Genomic DNA, 8,447 nt, shown 5'->3' on the forward strand with positions numbered 1-8,447 from the left:
CATTACTTTTTATTGTGAATATTGGTAGGATTGACCCGTCTCACAGATAAAGATTCGTGAGACCGTCTCATAAGAGACCCAATTTGTTTTATAATTCAATGAGATTCTATAAAAGTCAATAAAAATCTATCAACTCCACAAAAATATATCATTTAAAAAAATCATTAAAAGTCTTTAAAAGTATAGAATGAATACACTCCCTCTATCGAAAATCAGACTAAATGTAAAAACAAGTTATTTTGTGATTTCAAGTGTTGATTAATTAGCCGACCAAAAGCCTATTTAGCATAAATGAATAATTTCCAAAAATAAATAATTATATGATTTGGCATCTCCATTTTCTATCTAAAACATAAATTTCGCATAAAATCACACGCTTTGAATATTCCCGCCACTAGCAGAATCCGATGAATCGTCATTAATGGAATCCATTATCGTCATCCATTGTTGAATCTCCGCTTCCCCGATCGTCCCCAGCTCCCATAAATCTATCTGTTTAGTCCCATTCTCGATCACTTCGCAGTACATATTTTCTTGCAGCGCCGTCGGTGGCGCGGCCGAGGAAGTTGAAGCCGAACCAGAAGTGTAATCCGTGAAAGAGAAATTCAGTTTGGCTCTGGGTCCTCGGAACTCGATCGCCGCCTTATCATAAGCCCGCGCCGCATCCTCCGCTGTCTGGAAAGTCCCTAGCCACACCCGCGCCGCCTTACGGGGGTCCCTTATCTCCGCCACCCATTCCCCCACGGCCGCTGCTGGACACCCCTGTACTTCTCTTCCCACCCACCTTCATCTTCCCCACTGCATTTTTTAAACCAGCCTTCTTTTCTCCATCGAAGATATGGCATCCCAAGCAACCCTTTACCCTGCATGAACTGCAAGTCTCCATTTCTTCGGAAACAGCAAAAAATCCGGAACCACGATCGAAATGCGACGGAATCGTGAAATCTTGAACTAGGCTAGAGCAGTGGCGGAGCCAGTAATCTGGCACTATCCGGGCTAGAATTTTAAACTCTAGTATTTTTAATATTTTAAATTGATCTACCCGGGCTAACAGCTACCTCCACCCCTGGGCTTGAGGCAGAAAGATCACCCCAGGTTATAACATTCTTCAAGGCTTCCACAATGACCGCGACTTCATCCTCATCGGTCAGCCGCTACGGAGGATGCGGAAGCGACTCCGGAACGTGGCGGTGGTAGCTCATTTGAGTGGTGATTCCAATAAATTTCTCCTGTTTGATCGACTTTACAAAGGGAAGTAGAAGGGGAGGAGAATATATATGCTAGTTTTACACGTGGGAATTATTTATTTAGGTAATCGGTCGGGTCAAAGATGACGTGGAAGTATCTGATGAGCTGGCAATCTAGCTTGTGTTCAATTATGAAGTTGTGGTTTTGTACGGGTCAACGGATACTATGACGTATTCTCTTACAAAATCTGGTAGAAATGGGCCTGGATCTGGAAGAACGATGGGCCGGATTAAAATAATTAGATTCGGTCCAGTAAGCTCAATACCGTCTCCATTCTCCACTGGACTATTTTATAATTATAATTATATATTAATTGAATAAGATAATCAACTTTTAATTAGTTAACATGTTAGAGTAGGTCTATTGTGAGACGGTCTCACGAATCTTTATATGTGAGACGGGTCAATCTTACCGATATTCACAATAAAAAGTAATACTCTTAGCATAAAAAGTAATATTTTTTCATGGATGACCCAAATAAGAGTTTCGTCTCACAAAATACGACCTGTGACACCGTCTCACACAAATTTTTGCCAACATGTTATATGTCTATATTATTCTATAATTCTATATGGTAAAAAAATTTATTCCATTTTCCAAAGTTCGATGCATCTTTTCTTCTTGGCAAAACCCAAAAAAGTGTTTTTAAAAAGTTGCTCGATTGGTTTGCGATGACTGACAATTTTATTCCTAAGATTCAAAATCGGTTGTTTACGCATTTAAATTCCTTGAAGCACACCTAACTCCAACGTAATGCTAGACGATGGTTGAACTCTTGATTAAGAGTTCAAGTTTTAGAGTAGGGAATTGTGTTTCTTTTTAGGGTTAATTGCATATATATACCATATCACCTACGTGAAATCTCGATATTACTAAAACTTTTATGAAATATAAAGATTTATTAACTTCTCGTGTTTTAAAAGTATTAACACACATATCCTTATGTTTTCAAACTTTAAGCATATATACAAACACTTATTTTAATGTGTTTTCTGAAATACGTGGGATACTCATGGGAAATTTAGAGTCTGATTCCAGCAAGTGTCACTAGTCCAGACGCAGGTTTCGAAATTACCCTGAGCTTGAAATCACGAATAAGACAGTTAGAAGGGGGCCAGGAGGGTGTCGTGGCGTAGCCCCTCCGACGCTCAAGTCAGAGACTAAGGATATAAGGGGAGAGCAGCTAAGGGTGCTGCTGAAAAGTAATATAGTGATGAAAAATCATACGCTCAAACCTTGGTATTTATAGAAGAATACATGGGCCTGTCATGGGCCCTCTACCTGTGTTAGGGATAGGCCGGGAGTTTGGGCCTGATCTTGATGGGTCCATTCTTGGGGTATCACCAGTCTCCCCCTCCCAAGTCGAACTGAATCTTAGGTTCGAAGTTCGATTAATTATGTTATCCTCGGTTTGCAACATCGGGGTTGGGTATTCTCCTCCTGCCGCACATTAGTCTCCAAAAATTTGGAAACAAATTAAATCACCTTTCCCTCTTCAACGGCCAGATTTGCTCTGGGTCTCTCCCATAGATAGAGATCCCCTCCTCACTTCATTCTCACTTATCTCACATAGAATTTTTCACACACGCTCACGCTCCGATCCTTACCTCGCGTGCCCTAGCCACCTCGCACATGGTCCATCTCCTCCCTCACGCAGCTGCCTGCCAACCTCGCTCACGCTCTACCCATGCAACCGTGCGCGCTCGCCCGGATGCCAGCCCCGTCACCACGCTCGCCTCTTGTGTGTCTGCAAGCCATCGTCCACAACCATCTCACCAGCCTCGCCCTTCTCCCTCCTTGCTCGCCTCCTGCCCGTGCAACTATGCACGCTCGCCCTCGCTCTCGCCCTCGACTTGCACGCCCGTCGCCCCGCACGCTCTCCTCCGCCAGCTCGCCAAGCCTGCACGCTCGCCTCCGCCCTACGTGCCATCGCCCAACGTGCCTTCCTCCGCCAGCTCGCCCCTCGCCCAGCGCGCCTTCCTCCGCCAGCTCGTCCCGGACGCCTTGCCCGCACGCTCGTCTCCGCCTTGCGCGCCTTCCTTCGCCTGCTCACCCGGATGCCCTGCCCGCACGCTCACCCTGCGCGCCTTCTTCCGCCAGCTCACCCAGACGCCCTGCCCGCACGCTCGCCCAACACACCCTCGGCTAGCATGCTCACCCCTTTGCTAAAATAGTCCTTAGTAGGAAAAATAAAACTTCAACCTCCTCACCCTCTAACTCCACTGCTAGACGATGCCTTAGCAGGAAAATAAAACTCTCCCATCATCATCTCGTAACTCCTCAGCTAAGCCGGGCCTTAGCAGGAAAAATCAAACTCTCACCTCAGCATCTCATAACTCCTATGCTAAGCTGGACCTTAGCAGGAAAATAAAAATTCTCCACCCTCACACTCTAACTCCTCTGCTAGGTGACGCCTTAGCAAGAAAATAAAAATTCTTCACCTTCACCCTCTAAATCCTCTGCTAGGACGACGCATTAGCAGGAAAATAAAAATTCTCCACCCTCACCCTCTAACTCCGCTATTAGCCGACGCCATAGCAGGAAAATAAAACTTTTTCCTCCCCAACTCTGCTCCTCTGCTAGGCGACGCCTTAGCAGGAAAATAAATTTTTCTCCTCCCAAACTCTGCTTCTCTGCTAAGCGGTGCCTTAGCAGGAAAATAAAATTCTTCTCTTCCCCAACTCTGCTCATCTGCTAGGCGGTGCCTTAGCAGGAAAATAAAATTTTTTCCTCCCTAACTCTGATTCTCTACTAGGCGATTCTTTAGCATGAAAATAAATTTTTTCCTCTCCAACTCTGCTCCTCTGCTAGGGGATGCCTTAGCATGAAAATAATTTTTTTTCCTCCCAAACTCTGCTCCTCTGCTAGGCGGTGCCTTAACAGGAAAATAAAATTCTTCTCTTCCCCAACTATGCTCTTCTGCTAGGCGGTGCCTTAGCAGGAAAATAAAATTTTTTCCTCCCTAACTATGCTTCTCTTCTAGGCGATGCTTTAGCAGGAAAATAAATTTTCTCCTCTCCAACTCTGCTCCTCTGCTAGGGGATGCCTTAGCAGGAAAATAAATTTTTCTCCTTCCAAACTCTGCTGCTCTGCTAGGCGGTGCCTTAGCAGGAAAATAAAATTCTTCTCTTCCCCAACTCTACTCCTCTGCTAGCCGGTGCCTTAGCAGGAAAATAAATTTTTTTCAGGAAAATAAAATTCTTCTCTTCCCCAACTCTGCTCCTCTGCTAGCCGGTGCCTTAGCAGGAAAATAAATTTTTTTCCTCCCTAACTCTGCTTCTCTTCTAGGCGATACTTTAGTAGGAAAATAAATTTTTTCCTCTCCAACTCTTCTCCTCTGCTAGGGGATGCCTTAGCAGTAAAATAAATTTTTCTCCTCCCAAACTCTGCTCCTCTGCTAGGCGGTGCCTTAGCAGGAAAATAAAATTTTTTCCTCCCTAACTCTGCTTCTCTTCTAGGCGATGCTTTAGCAGGAAACTAAAATTTTTCCTCTCCAAATCTGCTCCTCTGTTAGGGGATGCCTTAGCAGGAAAATAAATTTTTCTCCTCTCAAACTCTGCTCCTCTGCTAGGGGGTATCTTAGCAGGATAATAAAATTCTTCTCTTCCCCAACTCTGCTCCTCTGCTAGGCGGTGCCTTAGCAGGAAAATAAAATTTTTTCCTCCCTAACTCTGATTCTCTTCTAGGCGATTTTTTAGCAGGAAAATAAATTTTTTCCTCTCCAACTCTGCTCCTCTGCTAGGGGATGCCTTAGCAGGAAAATAAATTTTTCTCCTCCCAAACTCTGCTCCTCTGCTAGGCGGTGCCTTAGCAGGAAAATAAAATTATTCTCTTCCCCAACTCTGCTCCTCTGCTAGGCGGTGCCTTAGCAGGAAAATAAAATTTTTTCCTCCCTAACTCTGCTTCTCTTCTAGGCGATGCTTTAGCAGGAAAATAAATTTTTTTCTCCTCCCCACCTCTGCTCCTCTGCTAGGCGGTGCCTTAGCAAGAAAATAAAATCTTTCTCCTCCCTAACTGTGCTCCTCTGCTTGGCGATGTCTTAGCAGGCAAAAAAAATTTTTTTCCTCGCTAACTCTGCTCCTCTGCTAGGCGGTGCCTTAGCAAGAAAATAAATTTTTTCTCCTCGCCGCCTCTGCTTCTCTGCTAGGCGGTGTCTTAGCAGGAAAATTTTAATTATATGTCCTCACCCTCTGACTCCTCTACTAGACGATCTCTAACTCCTCTGCTAGGCGATGCCTTAGCCGAAAAATTTTAATTCTCTGTCCTCACCCTCTGACTCCTCTGCTAGACGATGTCTTAACATGAAAATAAAAATTCTCTACCCTCACCCTCTAACTCCTCTGCTAGGCGATGCCTTAGCAGGAAAAAATTAAATCATATCATCCTCATAATACAACAACAATCACGAACTTAATATAAGAACTTGGCTTTATTGAATAACAACCGATTACACAGGACAAATTCAAAAGAGGAAATACATCAACGATAGAGTCAAGAGTAATATTTCCTAAGATGGAATGCGTTCCACGACCACTTCAAAGCCTTGCCTTGCGCATCATCCAAGTATTAGGCTCCAGAATTAAGCTTCTCGATCGCTCTGAAAACACCCTCCCACTTTGGGTCTTACTTTCACCTCTGCTCTTCTTGTACCTTCAACAGGACCAAGTCAGCAACTTCTTCCTTTCCTAATCATGTTAACCTCCACACGCGCTCTTTTTCCCTCCTCCCTCACTACCTCTTCATAAAATCGACGCGCGACTTTTTGGTCCCCGCACAAGACTTAAACTCTTTTTCCAACAGTAAACTTAAGCTTAAGATGATAAGTGGAAGCTACGGCTCTAAAATCCTTCAGGTCTGGCCGTCCTAAAATTCCATTATACGCTGACGAGGTATCCACCACGGTGAAGACTATCATTTTTGTTACCCGCCGAGGATCAGTCCACAAGGATATGGGAAGAACAATCTGACCCAAAGGCGGGATGGCGTGTCCTGCAAACCCATACAGCGGGGTGGAGACCGGCTCAAACTCAACCCCTTCCACCTTCATTTGATCCAACGTGCACTTGAACAAAAAGTTTACGAAGCTTCCATTATCAATAAATGTCCTCGCCACATCATAATTGGCAATGGTGGCCGTCACCACCAATACATCGTTATGTGGAGTCACAACACCTCCGAGTTCTTTCGGGCCAAAGCTGATGACGGGGTCTTGTGGTAAGTTTGCGCCCCTAGATATCTCAAAGTTTTCCAACCTTCTCCCATGTGCCTTCCGAGCTCGCCCAGAGTCTCCATTAGTAGCACCCCCCGAGATCATATGAATCATTCTTCTCGTAGGGTGGTTATCCTCATTCATTCGTCTTCTCGGTTCGATGGGCTCCTGAGGGACATCTTGACCTCGAAATTCCACTCTTTGCTCCCTGACCCTCTGATTCATCCATGGAGGGCCTTGACCATGCCTAGGGGACGGGCGAGACCTCTATCGACTCCCTGATGAGGATCCTTCTCGTCTGTCCCGCGAAGGCAATCTAGCACTGCTCTCAACCATTTGCGACTTCTCCCACCTCCTCTCGGGCTCCCTCACCTCCATCACCTTGTCACGACTCCTATCCAGGGGAACATGTGATGAGAATTGTCCTCTGCCCCTAGCTTTATCCTCCTCCTTCTCGCACGCACCTCTCTTCCTACCTCCTCTTTCCGCTCCCTCAACTATACTTCTCTCGGGCCGCTGCTCCATCCTCTTATGCCGCTGGGCATCTTCTAGATTTACATATTTTTCCGCCCGAGATAACAGATCATCATAATTTGATGGAGGTTTCTTCACCAACGATTTAAATAACTCTCCTCCTCTCACTCCCTGGGTAAATGCACTTATCATGATGTCGTGGGTAGCTGTTGGTATCTCTAGCGCTGCACCATTGAAACGCTGGATAAATTCTCGCAAGATTTCAGATTCTTGTTGTTTCATCACGAATAGGCCCAGATAATTTTTCTGGTGCTTTTTGCTGCTAGCGAATCTGTGCAAGAAAGCAGCGGAAAAATCCTTGAAAGATTGTATGGAATTGGGCTACAAGGTCTTAAACCATTGTTGAGCTGACCTCACCAGCGTGCCCAGAAACACTCTGCACCTGACCCTATCTGAATATTGATGTAACAAGGACGCATTCTCAAACCTCCCCAAGTATTCCTCGGGGTCAGTATGTTCGTCGTACTCTCCCACATTTGACTGTCGAAAATTTGGAGGAAGCCCTTCTTCTAAAATGACGAGCGAAAAAGGGCTTCCTCTCTTAGGTGCTGGCCGCTTTGCTTCCCAACTGTTGTCTCAACATCCGTATTTCCCTCCACATCTCTCCCATCTCAATATTCTCTCCACTTGGGAGGGGTTGTGTCTCTTCGACCCTGCTTTGATGGCTTTCAGCATTTTCCTCTCGCTCCTGGCGAGTGGCCTGTTCTGCAGCAAACATATATTCCTGGTTCTTTCTCATGGCTTCATCTACTATTTGGGTAATAAATCGGCCCAGTTGTTCCAGGATCAAGTTCCCCACGTTCTCATTAGGACGAGGTTGCTCGTCTATCGTCTCAAGACGAGGTTGTTCGGCTGTCGTCTCAAGACGAGATTGTTCGGCTCTCATCTCAGGACGAGGTTGTTCCTGTCTCATCTCAACATAAGATTATTCGGGTCCCATTTGAGGACGCGACGATGCTGTGTTAGTTCTTCTGCTCCCTCTCCTACCTGACATCTCTACGTCTCAGCTCAAACTTCCCACAGACGGCGCCAAGTGATACTCACGGAAAATTTAGGGTCCGATTCCAGCAAGTGTCACTAGTCCAGACGCAGGTTTCGAAATTACCTTGAGCTTGAAATCACAAATAAGACCGTTAGAAGGGGGCCAAGAGGGTGTCCTGACGTAGCCCCTCCGACGCTCATGTCAGAGACTGAAGATATATGGGGGGAGCAGCTAAAGGTACTGCTGAAAGTAATATAGTGAATAAAAAATCATACGCTCAAACCTGTATTTATAGAAGAATACCTGGGTCTGTCATGGGCCCTCTACCTGTGTTAGGATGGGCCGAGAGTTTGGGTCTAATCTTGATGGGTCCATTCCTGGGGTATCAACGTGTGTTCAAAATTTGGAAACACTAAGTGTTAATAATCACGAGAGATATTTATCAATCTCACCATGTGACAGGGAATGTGATTT

At 45.4% G+C, this 8,447-nt stretch overlaps 1 pseudogene; it reads right to left on the reverse strand.

The window, feature by feature from the left end:
• Nucleotides 1-343: 343 nt before the first annotated feature.
• Nucleotides 344-3,178, reverse strand: LOC142554786 (ethylene-responsive transcription factor ERF109-like; annotated as a pseudogene).
• Between the last annotated feature and the right edge of the window lie 5,269 nt (nt 3,179-8,447).

This window comes from Primulina tabacum, chromosome 8 (assembly GCF_025594145.1).
Source record: "Primulina tabacum isolate GXHZ01 chromosome 8, ASM2559414v2, whole genome shotgun sequence".
In the NCBI taxonomy this organism is placed as follows: domain Eukaryota; kingdom Viridiplantae; phylum Streptophyta; class Magnoliopsida; order Lamiales; family Gesneriaceae; genus Primulina; species Primulina tabacum.